A 24,462-nucleotide genomic window follows, 5' to 3' on the forward strand; every position below is an offset into this window, starting at 1 on the left:
CTTAATCACTGGCTTAAAAGCCAACTTGTTTTTTTAACCATTGCTAGGGAAAGTATTTCTGGTCTGGTTGTTTAATACGGTGAAATAGGGCAGCATGGAAGGAAAACACTTAGGACTATAACCTCATGCTCATTCTTCCTGCTAAAAGTTTTATTAGTTTGTTTGCTAATAGGTAGAGTCTCATGTAACCTAGGCTGGGCCCAAATCCCCTACCAAGGCTGACCCTGAACTTCTGATGCTCCTGCCTATAGCTTCTCAGGGGTTAGGATTACAGGTGTGTGCTATCATGTCTGGTTTATGCAGTGCTGGGAGAGACCCCAAGGGTTCCTGAAAGCTAAGCCAAACACTCTACCCACTGAGTTGCATCCTTAGTCCTGTTTCCATTTTAAATCTGCAAATCCAGATTTCTTCAACAGAGACACACATTAACTGCACGATATCCTTAACTATTTAACTAAGGAGCTATTGTTTAACTCTTGATCAAAGGAATTTGCACAGACAAGGAACAAGTCTGGGATCTGTGAGTGTGGTTATAGCAGTACAGGAAGCACTGAGTGAGACGAGGACAGATATGGAAAGTACATTAAGAGGGTCCAGCAAAACACTGAGATATAGAGGTCACCACCACAGAGGGACGGAGAAAAGGAAGCAGCTGGAAGAAGTACACTGAGGTCAGACATGAAAGCTTACAGCCTGTTGATTCATTAGATGGAAGATAATGGGAAAGTCAAGTACACTGGGACATATTTGTGGGACACACCAGTGTGACACATCTGTAGGATACATCTGAGACCCAGCTCTTAAGCAGAAGCATGTGACAGGAAGATCAGAAATTCAGAGTCATCTTTGATTACATAGTAGGTTTGAGGCTACCATGGGCTACTTGAAAGCCTGTCTTAAAAAAGGAAGAAGAAAAAGTAAAGGAGGAAAATTAGAATTTCTTATCTAATGCATGGGTAGCAATGTTACCATCATGAATTATATTAGCATCAGGAAGAAGGGAAAAATGAGATGTCTATGCATTCTACCTATTGATTGCTGTATAAAAAAAAAACTCCCTAAGTGAAGGGTTGAAAACGGCAGTCATAGATCTGCATTAGGAAGAGTACTCTGGGTAACTCCTCTATCACTTCCCTTTGCTGGCAACAGAACCCTGAGTCTAGAAGGACAGGGCTCCTTTTGGGATGGTCAACTCACAGGAAGGTGGTACTGGGTGCCAACCTCGGCTAGGCTGTTAGCTGGAACATCCTATGTGGGCTTCCTGTGTGGTTTGGTACCATTTCCCCAGCAGGATATCTGGGGGCCAAAAGTACAACAGAAGTATAAACCACTTCCTATAGCTTATATGTGGTACCATAGTACTTCTAGAAGATTCTGTTGGCCAAATATTCATAAAGCTCAAACTCAAAAACAGGGTCACAGTCAATGCCTCTCAGTGGGATGAATGTCAATTTGCTCATGTTTTGTTTGTCCATGGTGGTTTGGCTTGGTTTGGTGTTAGGCAGAATAATACTATTATAAAGCCCAGACTGGGCTACAGCTTTCTATGTGGCCCAGGTTGATCTGAAAATTTCTATCTTCCTATGTTTGCTCCTAAAAGTATGTATGAAATATAGATGGGCAAAATTTAAAGCTTCCACAAAACACAGTAAGCCTCATTCTGAGGCAGGTACATTTAATTGTAAAGTTAATTTACCAATATTGAGTCTAGAAAAAAAGTTTTTCTAAAAGAAAAACCAACAAAGGCACATTTACTGTAATTTTGGTGAACTTTACTTCTAATTCCTTCATTTCCAAGATAAGGCTTTATGTAGAATTCTATACTCTTTTCTTTAGGAAAATAGACCTCAAAATGATAAACATGCAAGGCCCCAAATCTACCTCGAGGAAAGTTTAAATCTCTGTGTGTGAGAGACTGAAAGAAATAGAAGAAATATGTGTGTGTGTGTGTGTGTGTGTGTGTGTTAGACATATGTGTACATATTTGGCTTTGTGCTCTTGTGTGTGTGGAGTGCAGAGTAGGATTTCAGGTTTCCTTTTCTTTCACACTTCATATATTCCCTTGAAACAGGGCCTAAAGTGAGGCTGACAGGCAAAAAGCTCCAATGATCTTTCTGTCTCTGGTCCCCAACATCCCTGTGATGACAGGCTCTCATGGCCACACCTGGCTTTTTCTAGGGATTCAAATTCAAGTGCTTATGTTTACACAGCAAGCTCTCTTACACACTGAGCCATCTTTCCAATCTCGATGTTTAAATTCTACTAGATGAAGTTATCTAAGGGAGCCACAGAGAAAACCAGCAAAGGCCTAGAGTGAAAAAGCGTGCATATGTCTATACTCACACCAGAAGAAAGAGAGAGAGGGCAGTGGTGAGGAACATCGAAACTCGCAGCAAAGGAAAAAGACAGCAAGGGTGAGATACATCCACACTCATACCAGAGGAAAGAGAATGAAATGGCAGGTGTAAGGTACATCCACAGTGACCCTGGAGGAGAGAAAGGGCAGGGATGAGGTAGGTCTACACGCATGCTGAAGGGATTTAGGGAGTCAAGTACATCATCTACATTCACATCAGAGGAAAGAGAAAGAGAGAGGACAAGGGTGAGGTACGTCCATACTCATACCAGAGGAGAGAAAGGAGAGCAGAGTGAGAATATTGTGAGTATAGCAAGCAGTCTCAAGGTGGAAGACCTAGTGAAACTCTCACAATAAAGCATGAAGGTCCAGAAAGTTAAAAAGAGAAAAAAAATGCAATCCCTTTGAGCTAGCACCATAGAGAGCGATTAGTCACTTCTCAAAGTGACTTCAAAGAGAGAAGTCAGCTCTCAAGTATGCTCAGAAGAAAAAGAAGGTGCCAGTTGTTATGGCACATGCCTTTAATCCCAGAACTTGGGAGGCATAGACACCAAAATCCAAAGTTCAAGGTCACCTTGCCTATATCGAAGGTTCGAGGCCAGCCTGGACTACATAATAAGAGTCTTTCTAAAAAGAAAAAAAGAAAGAAAGAAAGAAAGAAAAAAAGAGAAAAAGAAAAAGAAAAGAAAAGAAAAGAAAAAAGGCAAAGATGGAAAGAGGAAGAGGGAATGGGAGAGGAAATGGGCAGCAAGGAGAGAGACTTTTGGCTGGAAAAACATCAAAAATGAATACAAAAGTAATAGATTGGAAGCTAGAAAAATATTGCTTTCAAACCATGAACAGTGCTATAACTATTAAAGAACATGAATTACTATTTTGAAACATTCAACACTTCCACAATGAAAACACCAGACTCAAATGGCTTTACTAAAACAATTTGCTGGTGTCCCAACCCACAACTTAGGTAAATACCTTCTACTCAACCACAGGTCATGCTTGTCCAGAAGAATAGGTAGGGTGCCCATGACCATTCTCCACTCTGTTCTACCAGACCCAGTCCTCAAGTCTGTCCCTAGAACATGCAACAGAACACCAGCTGAAGCCTTCTTTCCTCCCTGTCCATGCCTCCTGTGGACCCCATAGACTAACAGAACGGATTTGAAAACAAGATCCAACTTTCTGCTGCATACAAGAAACACAACTTAAAATCAAGGATAGATATTAGCTCAGAGTAAGAGGGTTGGAAAAAGATATTCGAAGCAAATAGACCTAAGTAGCAAGCTGGTACAGTCACTCGAAATATCTAAAAAAGTAGACTTCAAACCAAAATTAACCAAAAGACACAGCAAAAGACACTTCATACTCATTAAAGGAAAAATGCACCAAGATAACATTTCAGTTCTTAACATCTATTTCCCAAACACAAGAGCAGCCACATTTGTAAAAGAAACACTACTACAGCTTAAAGAATATACTGAACCTCACACGTTAATAATGGGAGACTTCAATTCCCCATTCTTACCAATAGACAGGTCATCCAGACAAAAACTAAACACAGAAATATTTGAAGTAACAGACATTGTAAATGAAATGGACATAAATGGACATATTTACAGAACATTTCATCCAAACACAAATGAATATATACCTTTTCAGTACCTCATGGAACTTTCTCCAAAATTGACCATATTCTTGGTCAAAAAGAAAGTCTTAGTAGATACAGGAAAATTAAAATAACTCCCTACATCCCATCATACCATCATGGACTAAAGCTGAATATTAACAACAGAACAACAGAAAATTTACAAACTCATAAAATTGAACAAAATTCTAGTGAATGAAAAGGGGGTCAAGACAGAAATAAAGAAAGAAATTAATGACTTCCTAGAATCCAATGAACTGAATACACAATATACCCAAACATATGAAACAAAATAAAAACTGCTACGAGGAAAGTTCATAGCACTAAGTGCCGACATAAAGAAATTGGAGAGATCATGTACTAACAACTTAACAGCACACCTGAAAGATCTAGACTAAAAAGAAGCAAGCAAACCCAAGAGGAGTAGACAGCAAGAAATAACCAAACCGGGGGCTCAAATCCAAAAAATAGAAACAAACAAAACAAAGAATCGATGAAACAAAGAGTTAGTTCTTTGAGAAAATCAACAAGATAGACAAATGCTTATCGAAGCTAACTAAAAGACAGAGAGAGAATATCCAAATTAACAAAACCAGAAATGAAAACTGGGCCATAACAGCAAGACACCTAAGAAATCCAAAGAATCATTAGGTCGTACTTCAAAAATCTGTACTCCACAACATTGTAAAATCTAAAAGATTTTGATTGGTACCATTTACCAAAGTTAAGATCAGATAAATAATTTAAATAGACCTATAACACCTAGGGAGGTGGAACCAGTCATTAAAAGGCTCCCAACCAAAAAAGAAAAGAAAAATTCAGGGCCAGATAGTTAAGCACAGAATACTTTCAAAGAGTTAACATGAATACTCCTCAAATTATTCCACAACATATAAACAGAACATATATTGGCAAGTTCATTTTATGAAGTCACAGTTACTCTGATACTCAAACCACATAAAGACTCAACAAAGAAAGAAAATTACAGACCAATTTCTCATATAAACATAGATGCAAAACTACTCATTAGGTACTTGCAAATCAAATTCAAGAACACATCAAAAAAGTCATCCACGGTGATCAAATAGATATCATTCCAGAGATGCAGGGACGTCTCAACATACGAAAACAAGTCGATGCAATCCACCACCTAAATAAAGTGAAGGGAAAAAAACACATGATCATCTTATTAGCTGTCAAAAAGAACTCTGACAAAATCCAACACCCTTTCATGAAAAAAGGCCTGGAGAGATTAGGGGTATAAGGGACATACATAAATATAATAAAGGCAATTTACAGCAAGCCTATATCCAGCCTCAAATTAAATAGAGAGAACTCACAGCAATTCTACTAAAATCACCGAACAAGCCAAGGTTGTCTAATATTTATTCAATATAGTACTTGAAGTTTTAGCTAGAGCAATAAAACAAATGAAAGAGATCAAGGAGATACAAATTGGAAAGGAAAACATCAGAGTATCGATATTTGCAGATATGATAGTATATCTAAGTGACCCTAAAAATTCCACCAGGGAACTCCTACAGCTGACAAACTTCGTTCAGCAAAGTGGTTGAATACAAGATTAAGTCAAACAATCAGTAGCCCTCTTATATACAAATGACAAACGGGCTAAAAAAGAAATCAGGGAACTAATACCCTTCATACAATTGCCTCAAATAGTATAAAGTATCTTAGAGTAATTCGAACCAAGTAAACAAAAGATCTGTACAATAAAAACTTCAAGTCTTTGAAGAAAGAAATTGAAGAAGATATCAGTAAATGGAAAGATTACTCATGCTCATAGATCAGTAGGATTAACATAATAAAAATGGCCATTCTAGCAAAAGCAATCTATAAATTCAATGCAATCCCCATTAAAATTCCAACACAATTCTTTACAAACCTTGAAAAGAAAAATTTCAACTTCAAGAGGAAAAATAAAAAGCCCAGGATAGCTAAAACAATGCTGAACAACAAAAGAACTGTTGGGGGTATCACCATCCTTGATTTCAAGTTGTTCTACAGAGCTGTAGTAGTAAAAACTATATGGTGTTGGCATATATACAGACAAGTTGATCAATAAAATGAAGATGAAGACCCAGGCATAAATCCACACACTTATGGACACCTGATCTTTGATAAAGAAGCCAGAAATACATACTGGGGGAAAAAGGCATCTTCAACAAATAATGCTGCTCTCGAGTAGATGTCTACATGTAGAAGAATGTAAATAGAACCATATCTATCATCCTGCATAAAACTCAAGTGAATCAAAACCTCAACATAATATGGCATATTCTGAACATGATCAAAGAGAAAGTAACCTTGAACACTTTGGCACAGGAAACAACTTCCTGAATAGAACACCAATATTACAGGCACTAAGATCAACATTTAATAAATGGGACCTCATAAAACTGAAAAATGTTTGTAAGACAAAGGACCCTGTCAATTAGGAAGAACAGCAGCCTACAGAATTGGAAAAGATTTTTTTCCAACTCCACATCTGATAAAGGAGTAATATCCAAAATATATAAGGAACTCAAGAAACTAGACAGCAATAAAACATGGGATACAGATCTAAACAGAACATTCTTGAATGAGGAAACACAAATAACTGAGGAACACTTAAACATCCTTAGCTACTAAAGATATACAAATCAAAACTACTTTGAGATTCCTGCCAAAATGGCTAAGATTAGTAACACAATCCTCATACTGCAGAGAATGTGAAACAAGGGTAATACTCCTCCACTGCTGGTAGGATTGCAAACCTGTATAGCCACTATGGAAATCAATATGGAGGTTCTGCTGAAAACTGGCAATAGATCTACCTCAAGACCCAGCTATAACCCTCTTGGGCATACACCCAAACGATGCATCATCCTACCACAAGGACATGCTCAACCTTGTTCATTGAGGTTTTATTCATAATAGCCAGGAACTGAAAACAATCTAAATGTCCTTCAATGGAAGAATAGATGAAGAAAATTACTCAACTGTTATAACAATGATAATGATAATAATAATAATAGAAGAAGAATATAATAATAACTTCATGAACTTTGTCTGAAAATGGATGCAACTAGAAAAAACATTCCAAGTGAAGTAATCCAGACCCAGAAAAACATATATGGTGTTTTTTTACTCACTTATAAGTGGATATTAGCTGTTAACTAAACAATAATCAAGCTACAGTCTATAGACTCAGAGAGGTTAGGTTAAGCAGGGGGCTCTAGTGAAACGAATGGATCCCCCTGGGAAGGGGAAAGAGAATAGATTTCATGGGTGGGATGGGGCAGGAGGGATCAGGTTGGGGGAAGATGGGATGAAAGGAGAGAACACAAGTAGAGATGGCGGGAATTGGGGGAAATTTGGGGACAGTGTGCAAATCTAGTACAGTGGAAACTTCTTGAACCCAGTGAGAACTCTTAGTAATAAGGAATATGGACTCTGAACTGGCCATCTCTTGTAGCCAGGCAAAGACTGAGCTGGGCTCTATTTTTGATTGAGTTGTAAGTTGACGGGCTCCTGTAGAAATCCCCAAACAACTGAGACTGACACTAAGACAGAGGGATGCTCTCTGAAAGCTGACAGTGGAGTCCCATTGCCAGGGAATACATCCACACAGCTCATTGACAGTAAGATTTTGAGCCTGCACCACTACAGTCTAGTCTCTTCAGTATTCTACACACTACTGGAAAGAGAAACCGGGACACCAACCAAGCCACAAAACGTCCAACCTACAATGTTGTCCTTCCTGCAAGATGTGCTGGGGCAATAGTTGTGCAGAACTTGGGGGAGTGGCCTACCGGTATCTGGTTTAACTTGAGGGCCACTCCACAAGAGGGAACCCCTGCCCAACATTGCAAGCAATGGCCAGGAACCAGAAAGTGGATATTCCAGATATATAGAATGAACCAAACACAACTGAAAAAGAAATCAATGAATGATTCCTAATGATATCTGCTATACTCACATTGCGCCTTGTCCAGTTGTAATAAGAGAGGCTTCCTCTGGCAGCAGATGACAGCAGGTTGCAGAGATCCACAGCCAGACATTATGCAGAGTGTCTAAATTAGAGGTCTCCATCAGGCTTGTCCCCTCAGAGTTTGGCAAACCCCACTGAAGAAGGAGAGGAAAGATTGTAAGAGTCAGAGGAGATAGAGGACAACAGGAGAATATGGCCAAGTGAATCAACTAAGCAGGGTTCATATGGGTTCATAGAGACTGAAGCAGCAATTACAGGCATGCATGAGTCGGCACCGGGTCTCCTGTGTATAAGTTATGGCTATTAGCTTGGTGTTTTTGTAGGATTCCTGACAATAGAAGCGGGAGTGTCTCTCTGACTCTTTTGCCTACTCTTGGGACTCTTTTCCTCCTATTGGGTTGCCTTGTCCAACTTCAAGACTTTTGACTTGTCTTACTGTATCTTGTTTTGTCCTGTATGGTTATCTCTTGGAGGCCTGATCCTTTCTGGAGGTAAATGAGGGGAAGGGGAAGAAATCTAGGCCAAAGGGGAGATGTGGTGGGGAACTGGGAGAGGAAACAATAGAGATGTATTGTATGAAAGAAGTATCTAATTTCAATTTTTAAAAAATCTCCCAATTCACTAAGAAAAAATACAAAGAGGAGAAAGAGAAAGAAGAGGGAGAGGATGAAGAAGAGGAGGAGGATAGGAACTAGATTGCTTACATCATTTTACAAAAACAGCACAATGCAGACATGAGAAGGAGAATTTGCAAGCCATCCTTGGTGATGAAGAAAGAAGTTGAAATGAGAAACAAAGTCATATGAGCCATTGGACACTGACACTCAGTGAGCATGAGGCAAGAGCACTGTGAATTTCTTGCCAGCCTGACTGTACTAGACTCTGCTTCAAAATATATAAATTAATAGTAAGAAAATTCTAGCAAAATCAAATATTCTGTGATGAAGTCATGGCCATCAGAAGGAATGCAGAAATAGTGCAATAGTAGAAAAATATATCATCAATACCTACAAAGGCAGATGTAAAAAGAAAATCCTATGACAAGTTTGATAAACACACCCAAAAAAGATATAATCAAATTCAATGCAATACAAAGTCATACCAAAAGACTAGTCCAGGTAATTCCAGACTTTGAGAAATAGATGCAGGATCATCAGAAGTTCAAATCTGTTCTCTGCTACATAGCCAATTTAAGACCAGCCCGAGCTACATGAGATCCCATATCAAAAAAAGAACAAAGAAAAGTGAAGAAATTGAAGGAGGGAAAGTAAGAGTCCTACTTTTTTATTCTTTTGCAATTGTATACATATATACAATGCTCTTTGATCAAAGCCTCCCTAATTATCTTCTTTTTAATCTTCCCCTCCCCACCTGGTGTGTGTGTGTGTGTGTGTGTGTGTGAGAGAGAGAGAGAGAGAGAGAGAGAGAGAGAGAGAGAGAGAGAGAGAGAGAGAGAGAATAGGATAGTCTACACGACATTGTCGGTATTTTTGTCAGTGTCCAATGGCCCCACATAAAACCATTATGGTCTATGGCTCTTCTGGAAAGAGTGGGGCCTCTTGAGCCCCTCCCTCATCCATGATAGTATGTTGATGTGCAGGTCTTGTGCAGATTGCCACCACTTCTGTGAGTTCATGAGTGCCACAACCCTGTCATGTCCATAAGGTAGGATTTCACAGCATTCCTCATGTCCTCCCGCTCTTATACCATTTCTGGTCTCTCTTCTATAGTGATCCCTGTGGGGATGTCACATATGTTCCACTTAGGGCAGAACACTCAACAGTCACTTGTACATTGTACATTGGCTAGTTACTAATCTGTGCATTAAGTACCACCCAGTGCAAAGAGATGCTTCCCTGATCAAAGCTTACAGCAGTGATCTATGGGTATAAACATAAATGTTTAGAGGACAAGTTGGCATCACATCCACTCACAAACAGTAGTAAGCTCCCATCAGGTCCTATTATTTCAGCCGTAGGCTCTGACCAGGTTCACAGTGCCAGGTAAGTTCCTCTCTTATAGTGCCTCTGGTGTAGCAGCCCTATAATGTACTCAGAAACCAGCCAGTTACCCTAACCGCCACGTGTCTAGTGTACATCTTGCCTGTCAGTTTTGAACTGTAGTTCACAAGGATTTCATAGTTAGTTTAAACCATTACTGACTTCCACATAATCTTTGGGAGTAGAGGTCCTGGGCAGGTAAGTTGCAATAGTTTCCCCAAAGTTTCTTCTCTTCAGCCAAAAGTTGAAAACCATTGCTCTATGTCTTCTCCCTGGCAGGTATCATAAATGCCCTTGGATTCAGTTACCTCTCATGTGAATGGCCACAAAGCTCTGTGTCTTGCCTCAAGTTTCTGGCAAATGCTTTCTATGACCTGTTGAGGCTTCATCTTCTCTTGGCAGCCCTGCACTTAAACAAAGGCCCAAGGCCTTGAGCCCTCATGCCTGTGTCCTGGTTTCTTGTCCCCTGTAACCAGCTATATAACAGTCCCCTGTTGAAGCAGTCTTTCAAATCTGCCTTAACTACCAACATAATTTTCTTACCAAGAGTGACGGTGTCCTGCAGAAATAAATCAAGAGTCATATCTAAATAAACACAGCAGAGGAACAGAGCAGGAAACCAGCCCTATGTTAATATTGTTGGTTTTTAAGAGATACATGGATAGTTCCTGCTTTGGGGAGACAGAGGCAGGCAAATCTTTGGAACTCACCAGTCAGCCAGCTTTTCCTACTTTGAGAATTCCATATCTGTGAGAGACCCTCTCTTGAAAAAATGGGGGGAAGGGAAGAGATGGAGAAATGACTTAGTCAGCCAAGTGCCTGCCCTGCCAGCACAAGGATCTGAGTTTGGATTTACAGAACCTATGGAAATAACTGGGCTCGATGGTATGAGGCTTTAATCCCAGAGCTGGGACGGTAGAGACAGGGGCTTGATGAAGAGTTTATCTAGCCAATCGGTGAGCTCCAAGCCCAGTGAGAGACACTACATCAAAAACAATGTGTCAAATGACTGAGGAAGATACTTTCATCAGTCTCTGGCCTCCACAGGTGCACACACACATTTCCACACAGATGTGAGCTCATGCACAAACACACACACACACACACACACACACACACACACACACATATTGAATGTTACCTGAGGAATGACACCCGTGTTGTCCTTCGGCCTCTATACACAGGTGCACACCTACACACCTGCACACACATGTATACCTGCGCACCAAAAGAAGGGGAAAGAAAGATTTATGGGTGGAATGGCACAGGAGGTAGGGTCCACCTGAAACATGCTTTCAAGTAAAGCAGACCTCCCAGCTGCAAAGTCTGAGTGTCTATGACAAGGACAGAGTCCACCACAGTATAAATGCTGTTTTAGCAACATTAGTCCAATTTCCCCTCCTATTGCCTTTGTACCTAATGGGTCATAAGGGACTCCCCACAACTAGAATGAGGAGAGAAATCTTCCCACACTCTGAAACCCGAACAGTGAGAAGGGACTTTCCTCTACTGTGACAGATGGGAATCCCCTGCGACAGAGGCATCTAGAAAATCAAGCATATCCTTCCATACAGAGGAAACCAATCTTGCCTCCTTACCACTTCTAACCCTCATAGTAGATATTCATTTGTGGGAGAGAGATGTCAGGACTTGATTGTGTAAGTATTGGTCAAAGGTACTCCTTTGTGCAGTTCCTCAGGAACCATCTATCTTGTGCATTTTTACTTTTTTTTTTTTTTTTTAAGCTGGATACTGAACCCAGGACCTTGCACTTGCTAGGCAAGCACTCTACCACTGAGCTAAATCCCCAACCCTATCTTGTGCATTTTTAATGTATAATTATTATATTGTATGTGTATGGTAGGGTGTATGTGTATCATAGCGCCTGTGGAAAATCAGAAGACAAAGACAGAATAGGTACTCTCTTTCCATCTTTATGCAGGTTCCAAGGTTCTAAGTCAGGTGGCCAGGCTTGCACCAATGGTTTGTAATACCCATGAGCCCCACCACTACCCCACTTGGATTTTTTTGAGACAGTGTCCTTTATTGGCACCTGGAACTTGACAATTCAGCTAGACTGGCTGGACATCAGGCTCTAGGGATCTCCTGTCTCCATTTCCAGAATATTGGAATCACTGGGATATCCCACCATGTAGGGCATTTTTAGGTAGGAGGTGAGAGGTGAGCTTTGACCACACCCACATTGATGCCTATACCACTTTTCCAACTCACTACTTACCTTTGAACTCATGTTAAAACAATATAGACTAGCACTGTGAACTTTTCCCTTCTATGGCTACCAAGATCAAAGAACCTGGGACCCACCTTCTTCAATAATCTGCTACCATTAAACCCTGGGTCATCAGGGAAATGCCCTGGAGAACATACCAGACCTGGGCTCTGTTCCCTGGCCTTCTCTGGTTTCTGGGACCTGGCTTTCATCAGCCAAAAGGTGAAGGTGCGGAGGAGGTCGAACTCCTTTGGGAGACCGCCAGGGAAAGCCGCCTACTCAAACCTCAACCGAGGCCAAAGTGCGCACAGGGCGTCGCTTGAAGATCCCCCGGAAAGGTTTTGCTTGTCCCAGCATGGAGGAACTGGCTCTGCAGCCACTGAGATCGGATGGCTCCTGACTCATCGCTAAGCCCATTTATTTCACCGCTTATGTTCATTAGATTAAAATGATTTAATTAGCCAGTGAAGTGTGGGCTTGTTTGGGGTGCAGCATCACATCCCTTCATGTTTTGATTATGTCGATGCATTTAAAGCTTACGCTGAGGGAGGGAGATTTTATTTATATTGCATCCTTCTAAAACCAATTAAATACTGTTTTCTCTTGCTGCCCACCTCATGATCTCACTGCATAGGGGCTGCATAATGGGAAAGAACCCACTTGAGGAAATCTCTATGCTGTGGAAAACTGCAGGGAGTGCTACAGTTTCTGCAGCTTAGGACTTCACTTGCAGCGTTAGAATAAAAACAGGCTTAGTGATGCGTGCACAAATTCATTGCATACTCAAGGCTGGATCTTATAACAGTCTGTGCCCTTGTGAAAAACAGCCGTGCAGACACATAGTCCAGCTGTTTTCTCATCCATGTTCATCTAGAAGACTCAAGAAGGTGAATAGAAAACACCGGGGGCTGGTGGGGCCCTGGCTAGCTCCAGCAAGTTACTGGGTTCTAGTTCAAGCACTTAAAATCTAAGGAAAACACCCTAATAAGAAGAAATGCAAAAGGTATTCTATCGTACAGTAAACAATAGGTACATTTTTTTAAAAAAGACCAAACAAATACAAATAAGCTTAGAGTCAGTTGGGCTGGGGACATGGCTTAGATGGTAGAGTGTGCCCCTAGCTTTTTCAAAGCCCTAGGTTTTATCCTAGCACTGCATAAGCCAGATGTAGTAACTCATTCCTGTAATCCCAGCACTCGAGAGATGAAGCCAGTAAAATCAGATCAGAAGTTTAAGGTCATCCTCAGCTATTTATCAAGTTCCAGGCTAGTCTGAGTTGCCTAAGACCTAACTAAGGCCCTATCTCAAAAGGAAAGCTTATCGATTTGATATTTTATGATTTACCACCCAAGTTTTGCCAATGTCCTCAACATTAATAGCTAATGCTTCTCAGCAAAAGTAAGTCCCCTCACACTCAGAAACCCCCATCCATACTTTCCAAGACAATGTTCCTTTTATTCAATCCTCCCACAACCTTCTCAGACCCAACCCCACAGCTAGCGTATCATCTGCCTGATTAAGATCTCCGATGTCAGCATTTAACAGCTCCTAAAATCCTGTCCTCCTAAGAAATGCTTCTAAAACTCAAACTAGAACTAACCTCTAGAAATCCTGCCCTGATGTCTAGACATTTCTAGTTGTAGAAGGCACTATCAGTGTTACAGGGGTAAAGTCATTAGCAGTCTTACATAGCCATATAGTCTTAGTACTGAATGCCAAGCAAGATGTGCCCACTGGAGTGATAGAGGCATGACTACTGTGTGGGAAACTAATTGTTTCCTGATTGGATTATAGCTACCCTCCACATCTGGTACTGTTAACCAGCACTTGACTGAGGAGGTCAGAAGCCCTAGTGGGGAACCTACTACCATTGTTGTATGAGTTTTTGCTTTTGTTTTGTTTTTTTGAAAAATGGGTATGTTTTGCCTATCAAACTGCCTTCTAAATATTTGTCTCTGTCTGTAGATTAAGGCTGTTGTCAGCTTTGGTCAGAGATGCTTCATTTTAAAGTAGGAAGTGGTTACTGAAGAGACTTTTACGTAGTCAGAGTGCTAAGAATTAGAAATTCTTGAATGATCACTGTTAATAGGCCTTCTGTTAATAGCCCCATCCACGGCTCCAGAAACATCATAGAAGAGAGAACAGAAATATTGTAAGCTACAGAAAGGAGTCTTGTGAAATGCTGTCTTCTGGCATAGCATAGACAATGAGTAGGGAGAAAAGGTCCTGCTCACAAAACCAGGCAGGGAAATAGATATATTATATAATCTGGACTTGATTTAAATAGCGTGTCCCTGCCTACCCTCTTCTATGTCCTTGTAAGTGCAGAGAAAATTTTACCAGGTAATGTGTACAGAATAAACAGTAAAATTCTCCAGCAATTATTTCATATTGAATTCCTACTGCGTTCTACACTCTGAGAAAATACAGATTTGAAAATCCCAGACAATTACAGAGAAGACTGATTCAGTTCAATAAACACTTCCTGAAAACTAACCTTGTGAGAGGTTCGGTGATCGGCTCCAGGGATATGGGAGAGGAAGTAAGCTCGAGAACAAACAATAAGCTTTATAATTAAGTGCTAAATTGTGTGTTACAGAATCAAGAAGCCTGGGAGAGAGATACCAAGGAGACAGTGGAGCAGCTGAGATTTATAGATGAAGAGCGAATTGATCTCGACTTTGGAGGATGGAAAGGACTTCAATAGGCAAGTGGGGAGCAGGGCTGGAGAAAGCAGAGTCATGAATCTTGTGTGTGCGAGGGAATGACAAAATCAGTCCACTAGAGATGCTCTTCATTGAGTAAGCAATGACAGGATTCAGTTAGGGAAGGGTTTCCAAATGACACAGGCAGAAATAAAGTTAACGACTGGTCTGTTATTCAGCACTAGAACTACAAACAACCAAACCGTGAGAGAAGACAGCAGAAAATAACAGCCTCTTCTGCAGTAGGAAGGTGCTAAAAGGTTCTACTTTGATGTGATTAATCATTGTTTTTGGACTGATTAACTTATTTGTTTTTTGTTTTTTAAGACACACTTTCTCTGTGTGGTAGCCTTGGCTGTCCTGAAACTCACTCTCTAAACCAGGCTGGCCTTGAACTCATAGATGCACCTGCCTCTGTCTTCTGAGTGCTAGGATTAATTAATCATTTTAAAGTGAATTACTACTAGGAATTTTAAGGTAAATGCCAGAAAAAAAAGATGTGGTTAAAAGAACGCCTCAGGATATCTAAGACTGGGAACGATGAACAAATGATACCTTTTATTTTTTTGCTTTTAACACAGTCTCCTGTAGCCTGGGCTGACCTCAAACTCGTTCTATAGTTAAGATGACCTTGAACTCCTAAATCTCCTGCCTTGAACTTCCAAATGCTCCTAAGTGCTCGAAAATGCTGGGATTATGGGGATGTACCACTATGTCCAGTGTATATAGTGTATGCAGAAATTCTGTATCAACTGAACTCCAGCCCCGATTGGAGATTTTTACCTCAAGCTCTACTGCTCTGTTTCTGTGTTTGTCTGAGCTGAATCAGTTCATGTTAAATGTATGTCATCTTAGACTTCTAACCCCAACCCTTATACTAATCTCCTTCAGACCCAGATGACAATAATCCTTCTGTAGCTAAGGTTTTGCTTTCTTTCCATGGTTCTCCATCTAAAATCATTAAATAGAAAATTCCAGAAAAAACATTGTCAATATGTTTTAAATTGACAATCATTCTAAATAATATGGTATGGTGTGATATCTCGCCCTCCAATCTCATCCCAGCCGAGCCCCTCCTGGGATGCAAATCAGTCCTTTATCCAGCATGTCTACCTGCACATGCCACCTACCTTTGGCCCACTTCATAGTTTGTAAATCAACTGTTAGGTAACACAGTCCTTATTTTCATGTGTCCCTTATTTTGCCAAATAATGGCCCCAAACATCTAAGTACAGTGGCACAAGGTGAGGGGAGGGTCTAAAGGATAGAGGAAAGATAAACTCTGAAGAAATGCTGCCACTCAGGTGTAGAACAGAGCACACCATCCAAGTCAGGTTCCACACTGCCTTTGTGTCCAGTAAGTCACTAAGTAGTTCTCAAGCCGTGGGGTCGCCAACCTCTTTGGGGGTTGTTTATCAGATATCCTGCTTATCAGATATTTATAGTACAATTCAGAACAGTAGCAAAATTGCAATTATGAAATAGCAATGGTTAGGGGTCACCACAACATCAGGAACTGTACTAAAGGTTGGGAGCATTAGGAAGCACTGAACTAGTCTTGAGAGATATTCCCTAGGAAGCACAGAAAACTACTGTGTCTAACTTTGTATTATACACATCTTTCTATTTTCCCTAAGGAGGGCGTCCAGTTCACAACACTTCAGTCCCTGAACTACCATAGTCTGAATAAAGATCCTTTTCATTTCTTATGAACCTTTTGTGATTTTTTTTACTTTGCATTTTTATGCAAAAACCCTATTCCCACCCCCCTTCTATGTCCCTTTAAATCAAGCAAGGCACATAGTCTCATTTGTATTATAAAATCATTTCTGTTTAAAATTAAAATCCTAGCTAGGTATGGTAACACATAACTATAAGCCCAGCACTTGCGAGGCTAAGGCAAGAGGATGGAAAGCTAGAACCCAGGTTGAGCTACAGAGAAGGTTTGGAGCATGCTTGGGCTACACAGTGAGATCCTTTCCAAAAACAGACAAACATTCACCTGATAGAATTGAAGTGAAATGGAAAAGACTGGACCAGAGGGACCAATTGATAGCTGGAATAGTAACTAGACAGTGAGAAATTGCTGTGTGGGCTAAGGGATAGAAGAAGAAATGGAGATCGTGGAGAGAGAGATAAAAGAGACTTTCTGAAGGCCTATAGTGCAGCTCAGTGGGTACGATGCTTGCCTAGCATGCATGAATCCCCAGGCTCTATCACCAGCTCAGAACAAACCAACATAGTGTTGCACAGGTCTGGTTTCCGGTGGAGGATAGACAATCAGAGATCAAGGCCATTCACGGATTAGCCTGCCTACTACCACCACCTTTAAATACTGTGAGCAAGGTAATTCATTAGGTAAAGGCACTTGCTGTCAATGCTGATGACCCCAGTGTAATCCCTCGAACCCAAGTAGTAAAAGGACAGAACCAACTCTCACAAGGTAGTCCACCTCCACATTAGTACTGCACACACACACACACACACACACACACATGGGAAAGGGGGGTAGAACACAAATTTTTCAAAAATAAACAAACACATTCTGAACCAGAACTGGAGAAGCCTGGTCAGCAGTATGAAATGTTGCCCACAAAAACTAGTAGTCAAGAGCCTTCCAAATGGCAAGGTGATTTCTCACAGGCTTCACCTGTAAGTTTGACCAGAACATACCATGTGAATGAATGCTGTCTGCCTGTCAGTGTGGAGAGTTTACCAAATAGAGACAAAATTCCACCAGCAAGTTTTAACATAATTCACCTTCGTTAATAAGTGACAATGTTCTAGCTTTGGGTATGTATTGATAATCTTGATCTTAGTCCTTACACTGTGGACAACAGAGGCTGATAATAGACTAAGGCTCTCCAAAGTTTTTCAGACCAGGGAGTCCTTAGACCCAGTATTGTTTGGTTTGGTGTGTGTATTTGTGTTCATGTAGAGGGGAGATATCAACATCAGAGGTATCCCTCCATCATGTACTACTCTCTACTTTATCTTTGACGCAAAGCCTGTGTCTGCTCTTGGAGTCTTTTGATTTCTCTAGAATGGATAGCCCCCAACTCCCAGGTATCCTCCTATCACTGCCAGTCCCTAATGCTGATATACAGACAGGAATTTCTGCATCTGGCTATTTAACATGGGTTCTAGGAACCCAAACACAGGACCTCATGCTTTCGTAGCAAGCATTTTACCAACCAAGCCATCTCTCTACCCCTCTCTACACAGGTTAACTTACACTCTTTCCATCAGGTATATTCCATAGGATGGTGCACACATTAAAACTGTCTGTCATAGTAAGGCCATTGGCAAATACCATCAGACTATGGAATTATTAGAAGAGCTTCTAACTATCTCTTACTGTGCCGATGACTCACAGTTATTATTTATTTTCATATATGCAGTGTAATGCTCATGACAGTGGGCTACAAGTCCTTGAGGATGCATACAGAGCCCAGGGCAAAATGCCAAGTCTCTATATCTATCAATCCCCACCATATTGCCTTTCAGACAGGATCTCTCATTGAACCAAAACCTTTCTGTATTGACTAGGCTGACTCACCAATGTTACACAGCAGTAACATTTTTATGTGGGTCCTGGGGATAACTCAAGTCATAGGGCTTGGCTTCATGATAGACTGTCTCTGGTCAATTCTCCCTCCAGGTTTTAGAACTTGGATCCACTTCAGGGTTTCAATCCATCACTTGAGGCTATCCCAGAAGCCCCTTGAGACAACCAAAAAAGCACATTTCTTTTCTTCCATGTTCCTGGGCCTGGGTTTATCAAATTGTTGAATAACAGTACCATCCACTCATACTTTACTGCCAAAGTAGGCCAGGTGACCAAGTATTTTGGGGTTCTTTTTGTTTGTTTTTTTTTGTTTGTTTGTTTGGTTGGTTTTTTGGGTTTTTTTTGGGTTTTTGTTGTTGTTGTTGTTGTTGTTGTTGTTGTTGTTGTTGTTGTTGTTTGGTTGGTTTGGTTTGGTTTTTTTGGTTTTTGTTTTTTTGTTTTTTTTTTAACATAGCCCAGGCTGACCTTGATCCCCTGACACAGCCTCCCAGTGAGTGATAGGTTATGTACAGGAGTGTGCTGTCAGTCACACTCCCAATGTTTTAAGCCCTTCCTAATATTTTAAGAGTTTTGTGTACTTTTTCTACCATCTCACTGACTTACTCAATCAGATTCATTAATTTCATCCTGTGGGTCCTGTAATATTGAAAGGCAATCATATTAAAAATAAAGTCTCCTTAAAATGCTTTGGAAGATGCGGAACAAATTTAAATGGATTTAAAATATTAAAAATAAATAATTTGAACAACTATTAGTCTTCAACCATCTGCTAAAGTGCAACTAGCAAATCCAGATGGGTATTCCTTCTGAACCAGAAGGTCATGGTCCCTGTCTGAGCCCTTAATGTTACATAGAAAAGGAAACTATTAGCATGTAATTGCATTTGAACCACTTTACAAAACAAACGTATGCCTGACTTTGTCAGTCCCCCTTGTACCCAAGGAAACTGAGAAGGAGTCCTGAGTATTGCAATGTCAGCCAGCTGCACAGCTGAAAGCTGCTTCAAGCATTCGGCTCTCTTGCCTTCTGACCCTTCACCTGAGAAGTGGGATGGTAATAATGCCTTAGAAGAGACAGAAACAAAACCAAGCAAACCTCTAATTAGGTGATTTGCAACTAATAGAATTGTACTGTTCACAGTTCTGGAGTCCACACCTCCTGGGTAGTAGTTTTCTACTTGTCCTCCCAAGATAGGAAGGGTTAAAAAGCTACCAATGGAGATGGCAAAGCAGGTGAAAGAGCTTTCAAGTCTGAGGACCTGAGGGAACCCAAGTGTCTTAGTTATGGTTTCTACTGATGTGACAAAACACCATGACCAAAAAGCAAGTTAGGGAGAAAAGGGGTTTATTTAGCTTACACTTCCATATTTCTGTTCATCATTGAAGGAAGTCAGAACAGGAACTCAAGCAAGGCAGGATCCTGGAGGCAGAAGCTGATACAAAGTCCATGGAGGGGTACTCTTACTGGCTTGCTCTACACAGCTTGTTTATCATGCTTTCTTATAGAAACCAGGACCACCAGCCCAGAGATGGTACCACCTACAATGAGCTGGGTCCTCCCCCACTGATCACTAATGGAGGAAATGTCTTGCAGCTGGATCTCACGGGCATTTTCTCAACTGAGGCTCCTTTCTCTCAGATGACTGTAGCTAGTCTCAAACTGACACAAAACCAGCCAGTACACCAAGGTGGAGGAGGTAACTGACTGCAATGAGTTAGCCTCTGACCACCACACACATACCATGGCACATGTCCTACCTCCAAAAAGTAAGGTCATTTACAGTGTAAAGCTTCTTTTGTGAAAAGCACTAACTCCACAGTCCAAGTGATTACCTCATGACCTTTAATTAACTCCTGAAGGCCCCACCTTTTAATACTGTTGTGTATGAGGTTAGGGTTCATCATATGACTTGGGGGAGAGGAGACAAACATATAAAAGCACAACCAATATCTACTGTAAAGGAGAACTGCAGAGATTTACAGAAATAATGCATGTAAAATGCTTCATACATAAAAACTGCATGATTCAAAATGTGTCAGTATTATTGAGGTGCTGGCAAGATGGCTCATTTGGTACAACAGACATTCATCACCAAGCCTGACAAGCAGAATGTATATCTCTAAAATATACATGATAGAAAGATAGAATTGACTCCCAAAAGTGGTAGTTCTCAACCTGTGGGTCACAATTCCTTTCAGGGTCACATATCAGATGTCTACATTACAATTCATACCAGTAGCAAAACTACAGTTATGAAGTAGCAACCAAATAATTTTATGGTGGTATGAGGAGCTATATTAAAGAACTATAGCATTAAGAAGGTTGAGAATCAGGGTTGGGGATTTAGCTCAGCAGTAGAGCGCTTGCCTAGGAAGCCCAAGGCCCTGGGTTCGGTCCCCAGCTCCGAAAAAAAGAACCAAAAAAAAAAAAAAAAGTTGAGAATCACTGCCCCAAAACGTTCCTCTAACCTTCACACAAGCACTTTAACACACCCACAACACAAACACAAGTATAGAGAATAACGCTTAAACATGCTTTAAAATGGCTATCTTTTTAAAATGTGGAGAGTGGGCTAGATGGCTTAGTATGTACAAGTGTGAAAGCTGAATTAGATCCCAACACTCATGTAATGGTGGGGCTCACTTATGCTTACATTATAACTCTAGAGTTATGAGGAAGGAGAGAGGTTTGAGAGAACCCTTGTCTGAAAGGAATAAGGCAGAGTGATGGAAGAGAATTTTGACACCTGACATCTTGCTCTAGCTTTCAAATGCACACACATGCAAACACCTCACACATATATATCACATACATATAGAGGGTTACTTACCTAGAAGAGTATGGTGAGGGGTTTACCCCACCAGAGGTAAGTGATTCCAATTAACCACATCAACAGAAAGTCTCACCTCAGCATAGATAACTACTTTCACATGGGTGCATGGATGGAGTCCCACTTACCCTGTGGTGGTTTGAATAGTTATGGCCTCATAGACTCATGTGCTTGAATGCTTGGCCATAGAGAGAAGTACTATTAAGAGGTATGACCTTGTTGGAGTAGGTGTGGCCTTGTTGGAGGAAGCATGTCACTGTGGAGGTTTATATGCTCCAGCTACACCCAGCAGTGCCCTGCTGCCTGAGGATAAAGACGTAGAACTTTCAGCTCCTTCTCCAGCACCATGTCTGCCTGTACACTGCCATGCTTCCTGCCATGATGATAATGGACTGAACCTCTGAAACTGTAAACTAGTCCCAATTAAATGTTGTCCTTTATAAGAGCTGCCATGGTCATGGTGTCTCTTCACAGCAAGGAAACCCTAACTAAGACAGATCTCCAGTTAACTTTCCATTCTCTGTGTGTTCTACAACCTTCCATATGCAGATTGGCAAGATGACATCCAACTGGAAGGGATGTGCCAGAGGGAATGTGGAATCTCTAATGACTCTTGATGGCCCAACCCCTCCTTTTAAGTGAGAGAAGGTCAACAGTTGGATTTTGGGAGAGTATTTGTGGTAATGGAAGCTGCTCTGAATAAGACCATCATAGCTGCTCTGTGCAGAGGACAGTTTTCCACAATATACAATTATTACCCTTCTACTATAAGAACCTAGACTTCTTTCCAGGGCAGCCATACTTCAACTGGAGAGCACATACACCCTATGAATACATGAAGACATCCTTTTGTTATTGTTATTGGATATTTTTTATTTACATTTCAGATGTTATCCCCTTTCACAGTTTCCTGTCCATAAACGCCCTATCCCCTTTTTCTATGAGGGTGTTGCCCCACCCACCCACCCCTTGCCATCTCCCCACCATGACATTCCCCGACACTGGGGCATCGAGCCTTGGCAGGACCAAGGAGGTTCTCCCCCATTGATGCCCAACAAGGCTGTCCTCTGCTACATATGCAGATGGAACCATGGATCTGTCCATGTGTACTCTTTGGATGGTAGTTTAGTTCCCAGGAGCACTGGTTGGTTGGTATTGTTGTTTGTATGGGGTTGCAAACCCCTTCAGCTCCACATGAAGATAATCTAAGGAGTACCCAATCATTTTGAGGAAATCTGTTTCTTCAACCCCTGAGTGCTATGTGTTAAGGTGATCTCTAAATCTCTAATTTCCTACAATACTGAAGAAACCAAAAGCTCACATCCATTCCAGTGGCACATCCATTCCAGTACTTACACATTGGCAAAGCACCACAAAGACCAAATTAAATTGTAGGTGTCAAGAAAGCAAAGAATGCAGAAGATTTGAAGTAAATACGTTTGCTGATCTGATATTTCCTACTCTCTGCTCTCCATAAAAATGAGTGAAGTAGGAACTAACCACAGTTGATTTTTAACAAGGCATGAGATTCTTGGCAAATAATTCAGAAGGTGTTTGAAGAATCTTGAGATAATATTGCAATACTATATCCATAACAATTTAGTGTGTGTGTGTGTTTATGCGTGTGTGTATGTGTGTACATACTTATGTACATGTGTCAACAGTTATAACTAGAACCGATACCAAGCTCATCCAAGTGACATGTAGTATAGTCATCCAGGGTTACAAAAGCTAATTTAAAGAAAAGTCACATCTATCTCATTAAGATATACATATTCAAGAGATATCTTGGTCAGTCAAGCATAGGACCTGAGTTCAGTGCCCCAGCACCCACATAACACATCTGCACACATCTGTAACACCAAGATTGAAGAGGCAGGAGGAGACTGGTGGATCCCTAGAGCTCACTTCCAAATCATTTTATCCAACCTATGAAACTTTGAGTTCGGTAAGAAACCCTGACCCTAAAAACAAGATGAAGGGCAATCAAGATGACTCTGTGGTTATGGCATATGCCAACTTCCAAGTCTGACGACCTCAGTTCAATCCCTGGAACTCACATGGTTTCCAAGAGACCCGATTCCCCTCTGACTTCCACAAGTAAGTCATGGCATGGGTTCACAGACACTCAAAAAACACACCCATGTGTACATGCATGTATATGCATAGATATAGAGATATGCTTTACATTGTTGATCATAATAAAACTTAGAAATATACATAATTTTCAAGTCATACATTTTTAATTTAAAATGTATACCTATTTTCTCAATGATTTATACACATAGCTACATAAATTCATGGAGAAAAGTGATATAAAATTTGCCAAGGTTAGAGAAGCCTTTCTTCATGAACTTTTAAGTGAATAATGATGGATATTAGATGACTACACTTTTTCAATCCCAATAGATACATTTTTAAGTGATAGAGTAGTTTGATTCTAAAATGTCGATTTTTGTAGGGCACCAGTTATTATACCTGTTGAGACAACTTCCACTTGGGGCGCCAAGCGGTAACTGTAGCTTCCATTTGCCAGGAGTCAAACTTGTACATGCTAGGCTGGTGCTCTACGATTGAGCTACATCCTAGTGATATAAGTCAGTCTTCTAGAGAGTAGCTCTCAACCTTCCTAATGCTGCACCCCTTTCATACAGTTCCTCGAGTTGCAGTAACCTCCAACCATAAAATTATTTCATTGCTACTTTATAACTATACTTGTGCAGCTGTTATGCATTGTACTTTATCTTTGGAGATAGTTTGCCAAAGGGGTCACAAGTCAGAGTTTGAGCAATGCTGTTCGATCAGACGCATGCACCAGACAACTGGACAATAGCAACGATTTGTCTTTTCCTAAGAAAGTAAGTGAAGGCCAGGCACAGTGGCATGGGCCTTTAATGCTAGAACATCAGAGGCAGAGGCAGGCTGATCTCTGAGTTTGAGGCTAGCCTGATCTACAGAGGATGAGTTCCAGGACAGGTAGTGTATGTATGTCTGATTTTAAATCTTTTGATTTTTTTTTTAACACCATGTCATCACTATGTTGTTGAAAACCATTTAAGTTCTGTTCCTTTTGTCTCCATCCCTAGCCATAGGATGACATGCATGACTCTTCCTATCAGTTTAATGAGTGCTACAGATCA

The 24,462-nt window shown here is 40.8% G+C and overlaps 1 long non-coding RNA gene across 6 annotated transcripts in view; it reads right to left on the reverse strand.

The window, feature by feature from the left end:
- The window catches only part of LOC148006679 (uncharacterized), an 81,188-nt gene that overhangs the window by 20,345 nt on the left and 36,381 nt on the right, over nucleotides 1-24,462 (reverse strand). For 2 of the 6 annotated variants that reach the window (XR_015671447.1, XR_015671443.1), the window contains exons 2-4: nucleotides 11,131-11,207; nucleotides 7,978-8,123; nucleotides 1,754-5,148 (exon numbers count right to left, since the gene is read on the reverse strand). This is a non-coding gene — a long non-coding RNA (uncharacterized LOC148006679). Of the gene's footprint in view, nucleotides 1-1,753; nucleotides 5,149-7,977; nucleotides 8,124-11,130; nucleotides 11,208-11,299; nucleotides 11,389-24,462 lie in introns of those variants that run through there. The other 4 variants (XR_015671448.1, XR_015671449.1, XR_015671444.1 and 1 more) reach the window with 3 other exon arrangements.

This window comes from Rattus norvegicus, chromosome 2, assembly GCF_021556685.1.
Source record: "Rattus norvegicus strain SHRSP/BbbUtx chromosome 2, alternate assembly SHRSP_T2T, whole genome shotgun sequence".
Taxonomy (NCBI): Eukaryota; Metazoa; Chordata; class Mammalia; order Rodentia; family Muridae; genus Rattus; species Rattus norvegicus.